The 23,117-nt window shown below is 44.6% G+C and overlaps 2 protein-coding genes across 6 annotated transcripts in view; one reads left to right on the top strand and one right to left on the bottom strand.

The window, feature by feature from the left end:
• Positions 1–10,467, bottom strand: part of TAF5L (TATA-box binding protein associated factor 5 like) — a 522,668-nt gene extending 512,201 nt beyond the window's left edge. For all 3 annotated transcript variants that reach the window (XM_069234935.1, XM_069234942.1, XM_069234943.1), the window contains exon 1: positions 10,396–10,467. The gene's annotated coding sequence lies outside the window, so the exon portion shown is untranslated. The remainder of the gene's footprint in view (positions 1–10,395) is intronic.
• URB2 (URB2 ribosome biogenesis homolog) overlaps positions 1–23,117 on the top strand; it is a 524,601-nt gene that overhangs the window by 174,552 nt on the left and 326,932 nt on the right. The gene's annotated exons all lie outside the window — the stretch shown is intronic.

Consider the following 23,117-nt stretch of genomic DNA (forward strand, 5'->3'; position numbering starts at 1 on the left):
ATTCAACCCTTACACGCATCTGCCAAAGACATCGTAGGATACTTACTACATTTGCAAAAGTCAATGCTAGCTTTCTCTTCCATAAAGATACATCTTACCGCAATTTCAGCTTACCTGCAAATTACGCACTCAACTTCACTATTTAGGATACCAGTCATAAAAGCGTTTATGGAAGGCCTAAAGAGAATTATACCACCAAGAACACCACCAGTTCCTTCATGGAACCTCAACATTGTCTTAACACGACTCATGGGTCCACCTTTTGAGCCCATGCACTCTTGTGAAATGCATTTGTGTGAGAAAGTAGCCTCTTTCTAGCCTTGTTACCCCCACTTTGGGCCTGTTTGTGAGTGTATGTCAGGGTGTTTTCACTGTCTCACTGGTATCCTGCTTGCCAGGGCCCAGTGCTCATAGTGAAAACCCTATGTTTTCAGTATGTTTGTTATGTGTCACTGGGACCCTGCTAGTCAGGACCCCAGTGCTCATAAGTTTGTGACCTATAGGTATGTGTTCCCTGTGTGATGCCTAACTGTCTTACTGAGGCTCTGCTAACCAGAACCTCAGTGGTTATGCTCTCTCTTTACAAATTGTTACTAACAGGCTAGTGACCAATTTTACCAATTTACATTGGCTTACTGGAACACCCTTATAATTCCCTAGTATATGGTACTGAGGTACCCGGGGTATTGGGGTTCCAGGAGATCCCTATGGGCTGCAGCATTTCTTTTGCCACCCATAGGGAGCTCTGACAATTCTTACACAGGCCTGCCACTGCAGCCTGAGTGAAATAACGTCCACGTTATTTCACAGCCATTTTACACTGCACTTAAGTAACTTATAAGTCACCTATATGTCTAACCTTTACCTGGTAAAGGTTGGGTGCTAACAAGGTGCCCCCACATTGTTCAGGGCCAATTCCCCAGACTTTGTGAGTGCGGGACACCATTACACGCGTGTACTACATATAGGTCACTACCTATATGTAGCTTCACAATGGTAACTCCGAATATGGCCATGTAACATGTCTATGATCATGGAATTGCCCCCTCTATACCATCCTGGCATAGTTGGCACAATCCCATGATCCCAGTGGTCTGTAGCACAGACCCTGGTACTGCCAAACTGCCTTTCCTGGGGTTTCACTGCAGCTGCTGCTGCTGCCAACCCCTCAGACAGGCTTCTGCCCTCCTGGGGTCCAGCCAGGCCTGGCCCAGGATGGCAGAACAAAGGACTTCCTCTGAGAGAGGGTGTTAGACCCTCTCCCTTTGGAAAATGGTGTGAAGGCAGGGGAGGAGTAGCCTCCCCCAGCCTCTGGAAATGCTTTCATGGGCACATTTGGTGCCCATTTCTGCATAAGCCAGTCTACACCGGTTCAGGGACCCTTTAGCCCTGCTCTGGCGCGAAACTGGACAAAGGAAAGGGGAGTGACCACTCCCCTGACCTGCACCTCCCCTGGGAGGTGTCCAGAGCTCCTCCAGTGTGCTCCAGACCTCTGCCATCTTGGAAACAGAGGTGCTGCTGGCACACTGGACTGCTCTGAGTGGCCAGTGCCACCAGGTGACGTCAGAGACTCCTTCTGATAGGCTCCTTCAGGTGTTGCTAGCCTATTCTCTCTCCTAGGTAGCCAAACCTTCTTTTCTGGCTATTTAGGGTCTCTGTCTCTGGGGAAACTTTAGATAACGAATGCAAGAGCTCATCCGAGTTCCTCTGCATCTCTCTCTTCACCTTCTGCCAAGGAATCGACTGCTGACCGCGCTGGAAGCCTGCAAAACTGCAACATTGTAGCAAAGACGACTACTGCAACTCTGTAACGCTGATCCTGCTGCCTTCTCGACTGTTTTCCTGGTGGTGCATGCTGTGGGGGTAGTCTGCCTCCTCTCTGCACTAGAAGCTCCGAAGAAATCTCCCGTGGGTCAACGGAATCGTCCCCCTGCAACTGCAGGCACCAAAGAACTGCATCACCGGTCCCCTGGGTCTCCTCTCAGCACGACGAGCGAGGTCCCTTGAATCCAGCAACTCTGTCCAAGTGACTCCCACAGTCCAGTGACTCTTCAGTCCAAGTTTGGTGGAGGTAAGTCCTTGCCTCCCCACGCCAGACTGCATTGCTGGGAACCGCGACTTTTGCAGCTACTCCGGCCTCCGTGCACTTCCGGCGGAAATCCTTTGTGCACAGTCCAGCCTGGGTCCACGGCACTCTAACCTGCATTCACGACCTCCTAAGTTGTTCTCCGGCGACGTGGGACTCCTTTGTGCGACTTCGGGTGAGCACCGTTTCACGCATCCTCGTAGTGCCTGTTTCTGGCACTTCTCCGGGTGCTACCTGCTGCTGAGAGGGCTCCTTGTCTTGCTCGACGTCCCCTCTCTCTCCTGACGCAATTTGCGACATCCTGGTCCCTCCTGGGCCATAGCAGCATCCAAAAACGCTTACTGCACGATTTGCAGCTAGCAAGGCTTGTTGGCGGTCTTTCGGCGGGAAAACACTTCTGCACGACTCTCCACGGCGTGAGGGATCCGTCCTCCAAAGGGGAAGTCTCTAGCCCTTGTCGTTCCTGCAGAAACCTAAGCTTCTTCTGTCCAGTAAAAGCTTCTTTGCACCCACAGCTGGCATTTCCTGGGCATCTGCCCATCTCCGACTTGCTTGTGACTTTTGGACTTGGTCCCCTTTTTCCACAGGTACCCTCGACTGGAAATCCATCGTTGTTGCATTGCTGGTTTGTGTCTTTCCTGCAGAATTCCCCTTTCACGACTTCTATGTCCTTTGGGGAACTTTAGTGCACTTTGCACTCACTTTTCAGGGTCTTGGGGTGGGCTATTTTTCTAACCCTTACTATTTTCTAATAGTCCCAGCGACCCTCTACAAGGTCACATAGGTTTGGGGTCCATTCGTGGTTCGCATTCCACTTTTGGAGTATATGGTTTGTGTTGCCCCTATCCCTATGTGTCCCCATTGCATCCTATTGTAACTATACATTGTTTGCACTGTTTTCTAAGACTATACTGCATATTTTTGGTATTGTGTACATATATCTTGTGTATATTTCCTATCCTCTCACTGAGGGTACACTCTAAGATACTTTGGCATATTGTCATAAAAATAAAGTACCTTTATTTTTAGTATAACTGTGTATTGTGTTTTCTTATGATATTGTGCATATGACACTAAGTGGTACTGTAGTAGCTTCACACGTCTCCTAGTTCAGCCTAAGCTGCTCTGCTAAGCTACCATTATCTATCAGCCTAAGCTGCTAGACACCCTATACACTAATAAGGGATAACTGGGCCTGGTGCAAGGTGCAAGTACCCCTTGGTACTCACTACAAGCCAGTCCAGCCTCCTACAAATACTTAACATGGAAAGTTGCATTTTTAATTGCCATCACATCTCTAAGAAGAGTGAGTGAGATTCAAGCATTTACCATACAAGAACCATTTATTCAAATACACAAGCATAAAGTAGTTCTACGGACAAATCCTACATTTTTACCAAAAGTTATATCACCGTTCCACTTGAATCAAACAGTAGAATTACCAGTGGTCTTCCCACAGCCAGGTTCCGTAGCTGAAAGAGCACTACATACATTAGACATCAAAAGAGCGTTAATGTACTACATTGACAGAACAAAACTAATTCGAAAAACAAAACAATTATTTATTGCTTTCCAAAAACCTCATACAGGAAATCCAATTTCTAAACAAGGCATTGCTAGATGGATAGTTAAGTGTATTCAATGCTGCTATCTTAAAGCAAAAAGAGAACTGCCTATTACACCAAAGGCACACTCAACTAGAAAGAAAGGTGCTACCATGGCCTTTCTAGGAAATATTCCATTGACCGAAATATGTAAGGCAGCTACATGGTCTACGCCTCATACATTTACCAAACCCTACTGTGTAGATGTGTTAACGGCACAACAAGCCACAGTAGGTCAAGCAGTACTACGAACATTGTTTCAAACAACTTCAACTCCTACAGGCTGAACCACCGCTTTTGGGGAGATAACTACTTACTAGTCTGCACAGCATGTGTATCTGCAGCTACACATGCCATCGAACGGAAAATGTCACTTACCCAGTGTACATCTGTTCGTGGCATTAGTCGCTGCAGATTCACATGCGCCCACCCGCCTCCCCGGGAGCCTGTAGCCGTTTAGAAGTTGATCTTGAACATTTGTAAATTTGTAAATATATTACTTTAAACTACATTATGTACATACGTATTCACTCCATTGCATGGGCACTATTACTAGCATACACAACTCCTACCTCACCTTCTGCGGGGAAAACAATCTAAGATGGAGTCGACGCCCATGTGCAATGGAGCCGAAATGGGAGGAGTCCCTCGGTCTCGTGACTCGAAAAGACTTCTTCGAAGAAAAACAACTTGTAACACTCCGAGCCCAACACCAGATGGCGGGATGTGCACAGCATGTGAATCTGCAGCGACTAATGCCACGAACAGATGTACACTGGGTAAGTGACATTTTCCATATATATATATATATATATATATATATAGGCGATGGCATGTGTAGCTGCAGATACACATGCTATGCATATTCTGCCATTTAGTGTTGGGCTCGGAGTGTGACAAGTTGTTTTTCTTTGAAGAAGTATTTTCGAGTCATGGGATCGAGTGACTCCTCCTCTTCGGCTCCATTGCGCATGGCCATCGACTCCATGTGAGATTGTTTTCTTTCCGCCATCGGGTTCGGACGTGTTTCTTTTCGCTCCGATAGTTAGAGTCGGTAAAGTTCTATAACTAGAAGCACTGGCTCCAAAGGAAGCAGTCATCGAACCCTCGAGCCAAAACCATGAAAATCGTTTTCGGAGCTGAGGCCAAAATCCACTCCCAGCCTTTTGGTCCCCAAAAAAACATCTACTGAGCCGAAAAGGCCAGTTTATACGGAGGAGCATGGACTTTCCAAAGTACTTAAAGAAAGCCATACATTTTCAGAGGAACACACAAATGGAGGACATTGATGAAAGGCAGGCCAGAGTTCACATTCACAAGGACACTGGCAAGACCATAACTGCACCTTCTCTGAAGCCTAAGAGGAATCTGGCCTTTCAAGAACAATTGGACACTGCTCAGTCATCAGCTAAAGTGCCAAGGCCTAAACAAAAAACTCCACCTCCACAATTTTCACCTCCTCAGTATTCTCCTCAACTGCTTGTCTCTCCACCTACTACTCCCACACCTGCACAATCTCCTGCACATTCTTTCGATTCACAAGACAGTGGGGATCCATAGGATCTCCAGATCCTATACCTGATAACAGCCCAGACTGCTATCCTTCCAAACCATCACCACCAGAAGATAGCACCGGATATAATCAGATTCTGGCTAGGGCGGCATCCTACCACAATGTCGCCATGCACACCGAACCCTTAGAGGATGATTTTCTCTTCAACACATTATCTTCTGCGCACACTACCTATCAGTCCCTGACCATGATTCCAGGCATGTTAAAGCATGCACACCAGATATTTCAAGAGCCAGTCAAAGCCAGGATAATTACTCCTAGAGTGGAGAAAAAGTATAAACCACCTCCCTCTGATCTGACATTCATTACTCAACAACTGCCGCCTGATTCTGTAGTTGTCAGCGCGGCCAGAAAGAGAGCCAACTCCCAGTCATCTGGTGATGCACCACCACCAGACAAGGAGAGCAGAAAATTTGATTCTGTTGGCAAAAGGGTAGCATTGCATGCAGCCAACCAACGGAGGATAGCCAACTCCCAAGCACTATTGGCTAGGTATGATTGGGCCCACTGGGACGAGATGAAGGATATCATACAACATCTCCCCAAATACCAACAAAAAAGGGCACAACAAATAGTCAAGGAAGGGCAGGCTATTTCTAATAACCAGATTAGATCAGCCCTAGACTCAGCAAAAACAGCAGCTAGAACAATTAATACTGCTGTTACTATACGGAGACATGCATGGCTTCAGCCTTCAGGGTTTAAGCCTGAAATTCAACAGGCAGTCCTTAACATGCCGTTCAATCAAAAACAGCTTTTTGGCCCTCAAGTAGATACGGCTATTGAGAAAATGAAGAAAGACTCAGACACTACTAAAGCCATGGGTGCTTTGTATACAACACAATACAGGGGATCCTTTCGAAAACCCCAATACAGAGGTGGTTTTAGAGGACAAACACCTGAGGCATCCACTTCACAATCAAAGCCAACCTACCAACCTCAATACCAATGAGGTGGGTTTAAAGGTAATTACAGAGGCCAATTCCCCAGAGTCAGGGGAAAATATCAGCCAACAAAACAAGCCTCACAGCCAAAACAGTGACTTACTCTATTGCTTCCCATCTCACACCTCATCTGTGGGGGAAAGACTGCAAAGGTTCCCCAACAATTGGCTACCCATTACAACCGACAACTGGGTATTCTCTATTATCGCAATGGTTATTGCATAGAATTAACACAAATTCCCCTAAATATACCTCCAAAACCACACAATCTCTCCTCCCAACATATCTCAATGTTGCAAGAAGTGAAATCGCTATTACTCAAACAAGCCATAGAGCTTGTACCACAACATCAGGTAGGAACAGGGGTTTACTCACTGTACTTCCTCATCCCCAAAAAAGACGGAACCTTAAGACCAATATTAGATCTCAGAACTCTCAATCTTTGCATCCTGTCAGAAAACTTTCACGTGGTAACACTACAGGATGTGGTCCCACTGCTACAGCAGCAAGATTTCATGGCAACATTAGATCTCAAGGATGCGTATTTTCGCATATCCATCCATCCAGCGCACAGAAAATATCTCAGGTTTGTAATTCAAGGAAAACATTACCAGTTCAAAGTATTACCCTTTGGGATAACAACAGCTCCCAGAGTTTTTACAAAATGTTTGGCAGTGGTAGCCGCCTACCTAAGAAGACAACACATTCATGTCTTCCCATATCTCGAGGATTGGCTAATAGTCTACCATGTCTTCCCATATCTCGACGATTGGCTAATAAAGTCTACCAGTCATACACAGTGCCAAAATCATACACATTATGTAATACAAACCCAATACACCCTAGGGTTCTCCATAAACTCCCAAAAATCCCACCTACAACCTGCGCAAATGCAACAGTATTTAGGAGCCACGCTAAATAAACAAACAGCACTTGCAAGTCCAAGTCCAAGTCCACAAAGAGTGCAAGCATTTCATAGTGTACTAGCACAAATTCAGCCAGACCAACAGTACACAGTCAAATTCGTAATGAAACTGTTAAGCATGATGGCATCATGCATCGCCATTGTCCCAAATGCAAGTTTACACATGCAGCCTTTACAACAGTGCCTCGCACAGCAATGGTCCCAGGCACAGGGTCACCTCCAAGATCTAGTGTTGATAGACCGCCAAACATGCATATCACTTCAGTGGTGGAATTCCACAAATCTAAACAAGGGGCAGCCTTTTCAAGACCCTGAGGCCTCTCACCATACTTACAACAGATGCATCAATGATTGGATGGGGGCATACCTCAACAATCACAGCATTCAAGGACAATGGGACACCAAACACAAACATTTTTACATAAATCACCTAGAATTGCTAGCCGTAGTCCTAGCACTCAAAGCTTTTTAGCCTCTTCTCACTCACAAGAACGTCCTTATCAAAACAGACATGACAACAATGTATTACCTAAACAAACAAGGAGGGACCCATTCATCCCAACTGTCCCACCTAGCCCAAAAGATTTGGCATTGGGCAATCCACAACAACATTCACCTAGTAGCACAATACATTCCAGGGATACACAACCAATTGGCAGACGTTCTCAACCGAGATCATTAACAAACACTTGAGTGGGAAATTCATCCCCAAGTGCTTCAGACATACTTTAACCACATGGGGAACACCAGACATAGACCTATTCGCCACCAGTGAAAACGCTAAATGCCAAAACTTTGCATCCAGGTACCCACATCCTCTATCCAAGGGCAATGCTCTATTGATGAATTGGTCAGGGATATTTGCTTACGCTTTTTCCCCCTCTTCTGCTCATTCCATTTCTAGTCAACAAACTGCGTCAAAATAAACTCAAACTTATACTTATTGCACCAATGTGGGCACGTCAACCCTGGTACACAACACTGTTAGATCTCTCAGCGGTGCCACATATCAAACTCCCCAACAGACCAGATCTGTTAACCAAAACAAACAACTGATCAGGCATCCAGATCCCAAAATGCTCAATCTAGCGATTTGGCTCCTGAAATTATAGAGTTTGGATATCTACAACAACCAACTGAATGTATGGAAGTAAATAAACAGGCAAGAAAGCCCACTATCAGACAGTGTTATGCAAACAAATGGAAAAGGTTTGTATATTACTGTCAATCTAAACAAAATGCCCCTCTTTCAGCGTCAATACAAGACACTGTAAGTTACTTGCTTTATTTACAAAAAGCAAATCTAGCCTTTTCATCCATTAAAATACATCTCACTGCAATCGCTGTGTATTTGCAAAATATAAAACACAACTCTTTATTAAGAGTCGCTGTTATCAAAGCCTTCATGGAAGGATTAAAACGCATTATTCCACCTAGAACACCTCCAGTGCATTCGTGGAATCTAAACATAGTGCTCACAAGACTCATGGGTACACCATTTGAACCTATGCCTTCATGTCAAATTCAATACCTAACATGGAAAGTTGCCTTCCTAGTTGCAATCATTTCATTAACAAGAGTTAGTGAAATACAAGCTTTCACTATTCAAGAACCATTCAAACAAGTACACAAACATAAAGTTGTACTTAAAACACACCCAAAATTTCTCCCAAAGGTTATATCACCGTTTCATAGCAATCAAACAGAGGAACTACCAGTCTTCTTCCCACAGCCAGACTCTGTAGCAGAAAGAGCCCTGCATACATTAGACATTAAAAGAGCACTAATGTATTACATAGATAGAACTAAATCAAAGGAAAACCAAGCAATTATTTGTGGCGTTCCAAAAACCACATACTGGTAACCCTATCTCAAAGCAAGGGCTAGCTAGATGGGTAGTAAAATGCACCCAAACGTGTTACCTAAAAGCTAAAAGGCAGCTATTAGTTACACCTAAGGCACACTCCATCCGCAAAAAAGGAGCTACAGTGGCTTTCTTAGGAAACATACCAATGGCCGAAATGTGTAAAGAAGCCACTTGGTCAACACTGCATACATTTACCAAGCATTACTGTGTAGATGTGTTAGCAACACAACAGGCCACAGTAGGACAGGCTTTACTAAGAGCACTATTTCAAACAACTTCAACTCCTACAGGCTGACCACCGCTTATGGGAGGAGAACTGCTTTGTAGTCTATGCATAGCATGTGAATCTGCAGCTACACATGCCATTGAACGGAAGAGGTCACTTACCCAGTGAACATCTGTTCGTGGCATGTTCCGCTGCAGATTCACATGCTCCCTCCCACCTCCCCAGGAGCCTGTAGCCGTTTAAGTTCAACATTCACTTGTGTATATGTGTGTATACATATATATATATATATATATATATATATATATATATATATATAAATAAATATTCTCCATTTGCATGGACATCTCTTTTCTTCATACTCTATCACTCCTACCTTACCCTCTGCGGGAAAATAATCTAACATGGAGTCGATGCCCATGCGCAATGGAGCCGAAGAGGAGGAGTCACTCGATCCTGTGACTCGAAAATACTTCTTTGAAGAAAAACAACTTGTGACACTCCGAGCCCAACACTAGATGGCAGAATATGCATAGCATGTGAATCTGCAGCGGAACATGCTACGAACAGATGTATACTGGGTAAGTGATTTTTTTTGTATATATATATATATATATGTATATATATCTTATATATATATATATATAGATGGATCAAAATTGTAAACCCTGCATAACAATAAAAAGAGTTTTACAAATGAAAGATGCTTTCAACATCTGTCATATTTCAACATGCCAGAAGACCCTTTTTTGATCATGTGGCTGTTATGGCAAAAGGAAACTATATTCAAATGATCCTCATAAGAACTATGTTAATTGCCTCCACCCATCTAACAAGCCTAAAGACTGAAAGATATGGAGAAAGTTTGCTGTAAAAACTTGAAAGGATAGGGAAGCAAAGCTCTTGTTGTGACTTAAAGTATCAGGAGTTGAGGATGCCTTAGATGAGGAATTGATTTTTTCTTCTAACACATTAAAAAAGGCCCACAAGAAGTCTTAGTCGGAACTAAAAAACTATCCTTGAAATAGTTTCAACAGCAGAAGATCCATCTACTGCAAAGCAAGCCATGAAGGGATCCAGGCAGGCCAGTAAAATCCTGAAGTGGCTCAGAAGAACAAGAATCTTAAGCTTAAAGTAGAACCATCTCCAACAAGGAAGCCATATACTCACCCATCTCCAGAGACTTAAAACATACTGTTTTTGCCTTCATCTTTCCTCTTGCCTTCATTGAGCTGACAAAGGTACACTCAGTAATACAGCAGTAACAGCTATCAGGAATGCAAATGCCTTTGAGGTTGTAGGTCACTTTGATGGACAGATGTAGGTTGGCCTAGCCCAATTTCTCGAGACCTACCACAACCTGGCACTCGTTGGTCTGTGTCTGAGGGCATTGTGACGGCCGACCCGCGGTAGCCCGTACACAAATCCGACTGGTGCTGACGCTGCCTCTAGTGCCCCGGATCCTCATGCCGAGGTAACCAATCCGGAATTCCTTCCGGGGGCAGAGGTGGGACCTCGGGCTGCTGAAAAGCAAGCCGGAAACTGCAGCGCGCAACGGAGGAGCGGGGCGACACGGCGTCGGAGGAAGGAACGGAATAATTCAAGGAGAGCGGAAAGGAGCAGAGGAGTCGTCCGGTGGACCGGCCATCTCGGCGTCCCATGAGGCGTGGCGAGAGCAGACCTGCCACGCTTCCGGAGAAGCGTGGCATTCACAGGTGCGTGTAAAGAGCCCGAAAAGGGGCACAACGGTAGGTTGGGAGGAGAAGGGAACAACAATCCAGAGAGAGTGGGAGGAAGGGAGGAGAAGGGAACACAAGACAAGGGGGGAGTGGGAGGACGGGTCCAGGAAAGGGGGAAAAGTATACCTAATAAAACCCTACAAAACGAACAGAGAGACCCAGAAAAGAAGCAGTAGAAGAAAAGAACACAAAGAGAGAACAGTGTAGCAGAAGTTACTTCTAGAAAAGCAGAGAGACACAGAGCAATATAGAAGAAATACCAGAGAAAGAGATAGAGAGACAGAGACCACAAAAGAAGCTCGTAAAGAAACCGAAAGGTAGAAAAAAAAAGAAAGGATAGGGCAAAAAGGAAACTAGGCAAAAGAAGGAAAAGGAACTTACCGATACCTTTCTTGTTTGTTCCCCCACATGCGCTTCCTGGGAGACCTGCCAGAGAGAAAACAAACCAAGGAAGAGGTGAAAATCCAGGGAAAGGACAACGCACGGAAACATTAAAGAACATCAGAAAGTTACGTAAATGAAGAACTATCCTGTCACAAAACCATAATAAAGCACATCCAAGACAAACCAAACCTATTTCTACGTGTCGTCCTTGAACCCGCCCGGTCACAGGCATGAAAAGGTTTTATGAATAAATTGACAGTAGCCCGCTGGGGGGGTGCCTACATGCGATTGTGTGTAGCCATGTCCACAGGTGGCACAGCGTTATGACAAAGGATGATGACACCAACTTATGGTGCTCAGGGGCTAATGGAGGCAGTTACCATACCTAATTTGGCATACGGGGGGTTCACAAGGTGAAGAGTGTTCGGTTAGATACAGTTTCCACCAGAAAGAGCGTTCCTGAAACTAAGTTACTCTTTTGCAAATTGTTTTAATCGGAAGTTTATCATGTGTTTTAAATATTGCCAGTGCCAAATTTGTAATAAAAATGCAAAGCAGTGCTCAAAAGACAGCTGTCAGTGCTGCTAAATGTCCTGCGCCAAATACCAATGATGGGTAGTACTGAATGTACCACATGCCTCTTTAATCCACTGCCAGACCCTCCCTGCCCTTTTTCAGTCTCTTGCAGACTCCTGCTTTCTCCCTTTTTGACTGTTTTTCTGTCTTCTCTTCCTTCTTTCTATCCTGTTTGTGCATTTTACCTCTCTTGCTTTTGGGGAATGTCTGATAAGGAAAAAGTGCTAGTGCGTTCCACTTTTCCTCAAAAATGACCACCACTGTGCCCCACTGGCAATTACCGGCTCAAATGAAATAAATTCCTTTGTTCATGTAAAGATAGTATGATTTTAGTTGCATGAACCCTGCCTTATTTGCTGGCAACAGAATCTTTCTGCCTTGTCCACTACAAAATTGGACCTCTCAGTCATAAAATTACTTAAGACCCGTTTCCTCAAACAGCTCTGTTATAACACCCATGTTCGATGGCATATGTCGCTGTAGATACACATGGTATGCATGAGCTCGCCATCTGGTGTTGGGTCAGAGTGTTACAAGTTGTTTTTCTTCGAAGAAGTGTTTTCGAGTCACGGGACCGAGTGACTCCTCCTTCTGTGCTCATTGCGCATGGGCGTCGACTCCATCTTCGATTGTTTTCTTTCCGCCATCGGGTTCGGACGTGTTCCTGTCGCTCCGGGTTTCGGAACGGAAAGATAGCTGAAAACGGAAGATTTTCGACGGTATCGTTGCGATCCGGTTCGAGATAGACACATACGACGACGCGTTGAACATCGAAGCGCTTCGGTACCCTTCGGGGTAGATTTCGGCACCCCGTCGGGGCCTAGTCGGCCCGACCGCGTGGAGAACAACGCCGATGGAACGGACCCCGTTTCGATTCTGCCCCGAATGCCACAACAAATATCCTTATACGGACCTACACTCGGTCTGTAACCTGTGCTCGGTCTGTAACCTGTGCCTGTCACCCGAGCACAGCGAAGAATCCTGTGAGGCCTGTCGGGCGTTCCGGTCCCGAAAAACTCTGCGCGACCGTCGAGCGAGAAGACTGCAGATGGCGTCCACGCCAAAGGAGCGTCGACAGTTCGAGACAGAAGAGGAACAGGAGGAATCCTTTTCCATCCAGGATTCAGACTCCGACGAGCTAGACTCTACAAAAACTGTGAGTAAGACGTCGAGATCAGAACTTAAAAAAGGAAAGAAGGCCCAGGGGACGCCACTGCCAACCGGCCATGGCTCCACCCAAATTCTCGGTGACCAACAATCGGCACCGAAAAAGGCCCATTCAGTGTCGAGATCGTCCGACTTCGGTCGAGACACCGGCACGCAGCCTCCTCGGGACCGAGAGAGTGCTAAACAGAAGCATCGACACCGAGAGTTCGGTGTCGACACGGATCGACGCCGAGACAGTGGCGCCGAAGACCATAGAGGCCAAGAATTTTCGGCACAGAAAAAGAGGAAGGTTACCTCGGAGCCGAAAAAACAATCAACAGGGTTTTCGGAGCCGAAAAAAGCGACATCAGACCCTGTTTCAGGCTCCTATACTGAAGAGCATTCTATGTCTTCACAAATGAAGAAACATAGATTTGAACAAGAACTGCAATCCACTGACGTGGATCACACGCAAAAGCGTATCTTTATTCAGCAGGGGACTGGGAAGATCAGTACCCTTCCACCTGTCAAACGAAAGAGAACGCTTCAGTTTACTCCTCAGCAACAAACAGCACAAAAGGTAACACCTCCTCCCTCGCCTCCACCTGTAACTCCGGCTTCGCCAACTTACACCCCGTCACATTCGCCAGCTCACACCGCCATGAGCCACGATGACCAAGATCAGGATGCGTGGGACTTGTACGACGCACCAGTGTCTGATAACAGCCCAGACACATACCCAACTAGGCCATCACCACCGGAAGACAGCACAGCCTACTCACAAGTGGTGGCTAGGGCAGCACTATTCCATAATGTGGAACTACACTCGGAACAAGTAGAGGATGATTTTTTATTTAACACCCTCTCTTCAACCCACAGCTCCTACCAAAGCCTGCCGATGCTCCCAGGCATGCTACGCCATGCAAAGGACATTTTCAAAGAGCCAGTTAAAAGTAGGGCAGTGACGCCTAGGGTGGACAAAAAGTATAAGGCGCCTCCTACGGACCCTGTATTCATCACCTCTCAGCTGCCACCAGATTCTGTGGTGGTAGGGGCTGCCAGAAAACGGGCAAATTCACACACTTCTGGGGATGCACCTCCCCCAGATAAAGAAAGCAGGAAGTTCGATGCAGCCGGGAAGAGGGTTGCTGTCCAAGCAGCAAACCAGTGGCGCATTGCAAATTCACAAGCGCTGCTAGCGCGATACGACAGAGCCCACTGGGATGAGATGCAGCATCTCATTGAACATCTCCCAAAAGATCTGCAAAAAAGAGCAAAACAGGTTGTTGAGGAGGGTCAAAACATTTCAAACAATCAAATACGCTCCTCCATGGATGCAGCAGACACGGCCGCAAGGACCATTAATACGTCGGTTACCATCCGTAGGCACGCATGGCTCAGAACGTCTGGATTCAAGCCAGAAATTCAGCAGGCAGTGCTTAACATGCCAGTAAACGAAAAACTTCTGTTCGGTCCGGAGGTCGACACGGCCATAGAAAAACTCAAGAAGGACACTGACACTGCCAAGGCCATGGGCGCACTCTACTCCCCGCAGAGCAGAGGATCTTATAACACCTTCCGCAAAACACCTTTTAGAGGAGGGTTTCGGGGTCAGGCCACACAAGCTAGCACCTCACAGTCTGCACCGCCCACCTACCAGGGACAGTACAGGGGAGGTTTTCGGGGCCAGTATAGAGGGGGGCAATTCCCTAGGAATAGAGGAAGATTTCAAAGCCCCAAAACCACTACCAACAAGCAGTGACTCACACGTCACTCACCCCTCCCACACAACACCAGTGGGGGGGAGGATAGGTCAATATTACGAAGTATGGGACAAAATAACTACAGACACATGGGTCCTAGCAATTATCCAACATGGTTATTGCATAGAATTCCTGCAATTCCCTCCAGACATACCACCAAAATCACAAAATTTATCAAAATACCATTCACAGCTTCTAGAGATAGAAGTTAAAGCACTACTGCAAAAAAATGCAATAGAATTAGTACCAAGCACACAAATAAACACAGGAGTTTATTCACTGTACTTCTTGATACCAAAAAAGGACGAAACACTGAGACCAATTCTAGACCTCAGAGTAGTAAACACATTCATCAAATCAGACCACTTTCACATGGTCACACTACAAGAAGTGTTACCATTGCTCAAAAAACACAACTACATGACAACCCTAGACCTCAAAGACGCATATTTCCATATACCAATACATCAATCACACAGGAAATATCTAAGGTTTGTATTCAAAGGAATACATTACCAATTCAAAGTATTGCCATTTGGTTTAACAACCGCTCCAAGAGTATTCACAAAATGCCTAGCAGTAGTCGCTGCACACATCAGAAGGCAGCAAATACATGTGTTCCCGTATCTAGACGACTGGCTAATCAAAACCAGTTCGCTCACACAATGCTCAAACCACACAAATCAAGTCATACAAACCCTCTACAAACTAGGGTTCACCGTCAACTTTGCAAAATCAAACATTCTGCCAAGCAAAGTACAGCAATATCTAGGAGCCATAATAGACACGACAAAAGGAGTAGCAACGCCAACTCCACAAAGTATCCACAATTTCAACAGAGTCATTCAACACATGTCTCCAAACCAAACAATACAAGCAAAAACAATACTACAGCTCCTAGGCATGATGTCCTCATGCATAGCCATTGTCCCAAACGCAAGACTGCACATGAGGCCCTTACAACAGTGCCTAGCCTCACAGTGGTCTCAAGCACAGGGTCACCTTCTAGATCTGGTGTTGCTAGACCGCCAAACTTACCTCTCGCTTCTATGGTGGAACAGTATAAATTTAAACATAGGGCGGCCTTTCCAAGACCCAGTGCCACAGTACGTAATAACAACAGATGCTTCCATGACAGGGTGGGGAGCACATCTCAATCAACACAACATAAGAGGACAATGGAACATGCATCAAACAAAACTGCATATAAATCATCTAGAATTATTAGCAGTTTTTCAAGCACTAAAAGCTTTCCAACCAATCATAACCCACAAATACATCCTTGTCAAAACAGACAACATGACAACGATGTATTATCTAAACAAACAAGGAGGAACACATTCAACGCAGTTAAGCTTGTTAGCTCAAAAAATATGGAAGTGGGCAATCCACCATCAAATTGGTCTAATAGCACAGTTTATTCCGGGGATCCAGAATCAGCTGGCAGACAATCTCTCTCGAGATCACCAGCAAGTCCACGAATGGGAAATCCACCCACAGATTCTGAACACCTACTTCACACTCTGGGGAACACCACAAATAGACTTATTGGCAACAAAAGAGAAAGCAAAATGCCAAAGCTTCGCGTCCAGATACCCACACAAGCAATCCCAAGGCAATGCCCTATGGATGAACTGGTCAGGAATATTTGCTTACGCTTTTCCTCCTCTCCCTCTCCTTCCTTACCTAGTAAACAAATTGAGTCAAAACAAAGTCAAACTCATTTTAATAGCACCAACGTGGGCAAGACAACCCTGGTACACAACACTGCTAGATCTGTCTGTAGTACCACACATCAAACTGCCCAACAATCCAGATCTGTTAACGCAACACAACCAACAGATCAGACACCCGGACCCAGCATCGCTGAATCTAGCAATCTGGCTCCTGAAATCCTAGAATTCGGACACTTACAACTTAGCCAAGAGTGTATGGAAGTCATAAAGCAGGCCAGAAGGCCATCCACTAGACACTGCTACGCAAGTAAGTGGAAACGATTTGTTTGGTACTGCCATCATAATCAGATACAACCACTAGACGCAACTCCAAAACATATAGTAAATTACTTGCTCCATTTACAAAAAGCAAAGCTAGCCTTCTCTTCTATTAAAATACACCTTGCAGCAATATCTGCATACCTGCAAACTACCTATTCAACTTCCTTGTATAGGATACCAGTTATCAAAGCATTCATAGAAGGGCTTAAAAGAATTATACCACCAAGAACACCACCTGTTCCTTCATGGAACCTAAACGTGGTTCTAACAAGACTCATGGGCCCACCTTTCGAACCCATGCACTCTTGCGGAATACAATTCCTAACCTGGAAAGTTGCCTTTCTCATCGCCATTACATCTCTAAGAAGAGTAAGTGAAATTCAAGCGTTCACAACACAAGAGCCTTTTATACAAATACATAAAAATAAGGTCGTCCTACGACCTAATCCAAAATTTTTACCAAAAGTTATTTCACCATTCCATCTAAATCAAACGGTAGAACTACCAGTTTTTTTCCCACAGCCAGATTCTGTGGCTGAAAGAGCACTACATACATTAGATGTCAAAAGAGCATTAATGTACTACATTGACAGAACAAAAAACATCAGAAAAACTAAACAGCTATTTATTGCATTCCAAAAACCTCATGCAGGTAACCCAATATCAAAACAAGGTATAGCCAGATGGATAGTTAAATGCATCCAAATCTGCTACCTTAAAGCAAAAAGACAACTGCCCATTACTCCCAGGGCACATTCAACAAGGAAAAAAGGTGCTTCAATGGCCTTTTTAGGAAACATCCCAATGCAGGAAATATGTAAGGCAGCCACTTGGTCTACGCCTCACACATTCACCAAACACTACTGTATAAATGTGCTATCCGCACAACAAGCTACAGTAGGTCAAGCTGTATTAAGAACTCTATTTCAGACAACTTCTACTCCTACAGGCTAAACCACCGCTTATGGGGAACTAACTGCTTACTAGTCTATGCATACCATGTGTATCTACAGCGACAGATGCCATCGAACTGAAAATGTCACTTACCCAGTGTACATCTGTTCGTGGCATCAGTCGCTGAGATTCACATGGACCCACCCACCTCCCCGGAAGCCTGTAGCAGTTCAGAAGTTACCTTCAATTTTGTACATTTGTATATATATTATTTAATCCTTTAATAGGTACATACTTACATTTTTCATTGCGCGGGCACTATTACTATAGTACAACTCCTACCTCACCCTCTGCGGGGAAAACAATCGAAGATGGAGTCGACGCCCATGCGCAATGAGCACAGAAGGAGGAGTCACTCGGTCCCGTGACTCGAAAACACTTCTTCGAAGAAAAACAACTTGTAACACTCCGACCCAACACCAGATGGCGAGCTCATGCATACCATGTGAATCTCAGCGACTGATGCCACGAACAGATGTACACTGGGTAAGTGACATTTTCATTATATAATGAGTACCTGCCTGCCTGGAAAACTTGATTTTAATGCATCAGTCTCAAAGGAGATGGAAAGAGACTCCTTGAAGACAATCATTTGTCAGACATCAGTCAGTGTGCTACTTACTTATCTGACTGTAGTAGACTTTTGGTGGTCCCTTTATTGGACAGCACCATTAGGCCCCAGTGTTCACTTCTGTACAGCACACTGTTTTATATGAGTGACATGTGTATATATGGTTTCTTATGCGTTTGTTTGCCCAGAATTTGTATTTCATTTAGAACAGCAGGAAAGCATGTGTACCATGACAAGGAAGGGGCTTCCTACAGATGTAATCAGTGCACCAACTGGAGCTCCTATACATGCATTACCAACCTTCAGAAGCTCAGCTGTATAGTTGGTTTGAAGCTTAGTCTTCTTACGTTTCCGTAATCCTGTCATGCACACATATTGTTTTGTGACATCTACCATCATGCTTAATACTTCTTATGATTTTAAGCAGATAAATTAGTCCTTAACAATTGCCAGTGACATCAGTTCCTTCTGTTTTGGTGTGCACACAGATGCTTGATATGCCAACCTGGTTGTATGGCATGACGGGAAGGTGTAATAAAGCAAATAACAACCACATATCTGAATCCAGCTTCATAAAATAACACCTGATCTATGTGGAATTATGTTATACTGTTAATGGAAATAAATAAATCTTTAACTGAGGAGCCCATGGCTAGCAGCTGTGGACTCAACTACCAGGAATTTATAAAGCAACTTACATTGTGTAGGGTTTAGTCATGACTCTATAAACATTAGGTGGGAAGGTAAATCCTTGTTTGAGTAGTCTTTTAGTTGTTGCAGTCTCAGTTCAACCATCTAAACCACACTGGTTGCCTCGTCTGTGTTCTTCACGCTTGTCCCTGGTTTCACATGTTGTCACTGGCTTTTGAGGAGCCCCTCAGGAGAACAACAGATAAGATGATATCCTGAGTCTTGAAAATTCACTGGTCGCCTTCACCCATATGCCAACACCCCCTGTCGTAGTTTGGACTCTTGGTCTGGGCAAGACTTCTGGTTCAAGGATGACAGTACTTATGTTTGTAGGTGACTATGCCTATCCTACAACAAGTTGCAACCGTAGTCCCAACCCTTCGTGCTCACTAGCAGTACCTCACGAACAACCCAAACAGTTAAAGGTGATCTGTGGTAGCCTGTACGCATGGAATGTCATGGTTAAACAGAGATTACCCCTTTCTCACAGATATATTATGTCTCAGCCAAACACAGGCAATAACGAAGATTCAGTAATGTGTCAATAGTTTTTATTTAATACAATGCAGTAAATCGTATTGGCTGCAATGATTAGGATAATGAACAGTACAAGAGATAGAATTGTAAAGACGAGGGTCATGATTATGCAGACCCCCACCCTCTTGCATTAGCATATAAAGACATAAAGTGCATCATATGTCCATGTACCCTATCATAATAGACCTAACCTTCCTAGAGGAGAGCTGGGTATGTTAAACCTAAACTGCCAATGCCATGTCCCTGGAAGGAGCCCCCAACCCTGGTTACCTTGAGTGAGGTCTCGAGCTCAGACTTCGGAAGAACACGAAGTCCGGGTCAGCGTAAAGGCGACGTGCAGCATTGATAGCAGCGATGGTATCTGGTCGGAATCCCTCTGATTATCTGTCTGAAGTGTGATGTATTTATACAGATCTACTTGGACCCCTGACGTAGGTTGTTCCAAAACAATAGATAACGCCTCATGCTTGGGACAGTAATTTCTTATGTGAGCACCTACGGTTTGTTTGTCTTTGTTGTATGAGTTGACGCCTTAGTGCGGTGACACTGATAACATAACTCTAAACAAAAGGGCCTAACTATAAACAAGGCAGCCATCTTAGACAATGTATTTAATTCTTCTAAGACAGAGAAGGCTAAGTAGGTTAAAAGTCACTAAGTGACGGGGGCACAAGTCTGCAAGCCAAAGGCTAAGCTAACTCCTGTATCCCATTAAAACAAACACGGATTCACTATACCCCTAGTGTATCAGGCTGAGATGAAACATGCATAAGCAGTCTCTACGCTATCCCCTCCACCAATATTTGTTAGGTTGTGTAGTTGTAGGTGGCCTTTCACCTTATGGTTCTTAACACCCTCCCCCCAAAGAGAATAATAGCATATCCTTACTTGCCTGAGGCCATGACAATGCCCTGGGGCTATGGAAAGCAGGGCAGTGATGTTCTTCTCCCTCAGGGTCCTGGAGCTTATCTGTTTTCTCCTCTTGATCCTGCGGTCTCAGCTGTATCCTCTTGCTTTGTACTCCTCTTCTCGCTCTCAATATCTCTTCTCCCTCCTGCACTGTGTTCCTTTCCTCACCTCTGATGTAATTATTTCCTTGTTGCTCTTGTTCTGTCTCATCCTACTGCCAAATACCACTCTCTTCATGCCTTTCTGCCTCCAGTGTCCTCTCTCTTACAGCCACACTTCTGTTATACACATTTTCTCTTGTTGGACGCAGCTGCAACCAGTGTGTGAGTAGAATGCTGCCTTGTGGTTCCTCTTTACCCTCTTTGGGGATGTGTAGTGGGACTCCCGGTTACATCACCTTCTCTCCAAGAATGGCTGATTGGGCCACTGAACCATGGTTTTCACGGATAGACAGAAAGTCAACATTGGTTTGTAGGGCACCGGTCTGACGACGGGCCTGAAATGAAAAATGTTTAACAGCCAAAACCAACAGCCAAAAACCAACCAAGGGTATCCTTGGGTTAGAATGTTTATTTTGAGCCAGCCAAACTGGAGAAGCATGATCAGTCCATAAGAGGATGGGCCGACCCAGGAGTTCGTATTGTGAAGCCTCTTTGGCCCATTTAATGGCTTTTCAATTGTAGCACATTGCATTTCACAGGGCAGTAGCTTCCAATTAAACCACAGGATGAGGTCCCGAGAAGCATCAGGTTGGGACAACGCAGCTCCCAGAAAGTTTGGACAAAAAAGGACAGGATTGCATAGCTTCTCTCCACTGTGGGAGTCCAGAGTTTCAAAGTAGATGGGTATTTCTATTGTTAAAGATACATTAAGGGGGTAGCCATATCAGAACAAAATAGGTATAAAACTATGGTAGTACCCTACCAAGCACAGAAAAGTCCAGAGCTCTTTTTTCATGGTATGTCTGGGAATGTTTTTAATGGTTTCAGCTTTGTCAACCCTAGGGTAAATCACCCCGGCTTCAAATTGGTAACTGAGATACCAGATACCAGATTGACCTTGTGGCTATAAGGCATTTTTACAGGTCTTATTTTGAGGCCAGTTGTCTGTAAAGCCATGAATAATGCCTCTTAGTATTGTAAGTGCTCTTCTCAGGACAAACTGAGAATCACAGTGTTGTCCAGTTAGGCTACATTATATTTCTTGTGTGGTCTTAACATCTTATCCATTAACCTTTGAAACTTTGCTGACGCCCCTTTGAACCCGAAAGGGAGAACCCTGAACTGGTACAGCCCAGAAGGAGAAGCAAAAGGTTTTTTTTTTGTTTTTTTTTCTTGGCTTTTCAGCTAAGGGAATCTGCCAGTAACCTTTCGTAAGGTTGAGAGTTGATTAAATTATCTACACCCAGCATAGGTTACGTATTGAAATTAGATATACTGTTAAGCTGTCTAAGGTCAATACAAAACCTCAATGAGCCATTAGGTTTTGGGACTAAAACCATAGGAGAGCACCAGGCACTAGTTGATGGCTCTTATGATCCTGTCTTGTAACATAGCTCTTACTTCTTTCTCTACTGCTTCCTTCTGGCTTCATGGATTATATATGGACAGAGCGGTACTATTTTGTTCCCTTCTGTAACAATATCATGGTGAAGAAGAGTGGTTGACCGTGGTTTCCCTGAAAACAAGTCTTTATATCTGTGAAGAAGAGTTTTCAGTTGGCTTTCTTGGATCTGTGTAATTTGTGAACTCTTATAAATATCTTCTATGCCTTGTCCTGCTGTAGTAGGTGCAAATGAAATATGAAAGGGTTGGAGTCTGCAACTAGGAGTACTAGATGTAGGGCTGACTTGGCTAATGTATCTTCCTATTATTTCAATAGTTTGATAAAGTAAAACTGTCCCCCTTCATCTTCATGAGGAGCCACTACTCTAGTAACTGAAGAAGTTCTGTGGAAAACCCGATAAGGGGCCCTTCCATGTGGCCAACAGTTTAGTGTCAGAAGAGGGCAACATGATCAGAACCTTGTCTCCTGTTTTAAACTCTCTTAACCTAGTTCTCTTGTCATATGTTTCCTTCTTTTTAAGTTGAACCTTCTGTAGATTCACTCTGACCTGATCCCACAAAGGCCCAATATTAGACTTTAGTTAGGCTGCAAATTCAAGGAGATTTTTCCCCTCATCTTCCTCAGCCTCCCACTGTCCAGCTGCCATATCAAGAAGGGTTCTGGGTTGTCTGGAGAATACAAACTCGAAAAGGGGAAAATATTTTGAGCTTTGCACATGAGACGGTACAGCAGAAAGGACGAGGACAAAGTTTCCAATAGCACTCCTTTCCTGTTTTGTATTTTTTAATACAGTTTTTATTGTGAGATTATACTGTTCCACCATGCCGTCAATTTGTGATAAATTTGTGGTAAACGGGCGTGCAGATCTGTTGTATACCCAGAATCCTGCAGACTTGGAATATTATTTCTTACATAGACTGGATTCCCTGGTCAGTCAGTATCTCTGTAGGTAACCCAACTCAGGAAAAAATCATGACTTGGCCAACTGTTGTGGTGGTCATACTAGAGAGAGCTACTGCTTCTGGATACCTAGTAGCGTAGCCTTTGAGGACTGTGATGT

Source organism: Pleurodeles waltl, chromosome 5 (genome assembly GCF_031143425.1).
Source record: "Pleurodeles waltl isolate 20211129_DDA chromosome 5, aPleWal1.hap1.20221129, whole genome shotgun sequence".
In the NCBI taxonomy this organism is placed as follows: Eukaryota; Metazoa; Chordata; class Amphibia; order Caudata; family Salamandridae; genus Pleurodeles; species Pleurodeles waltl.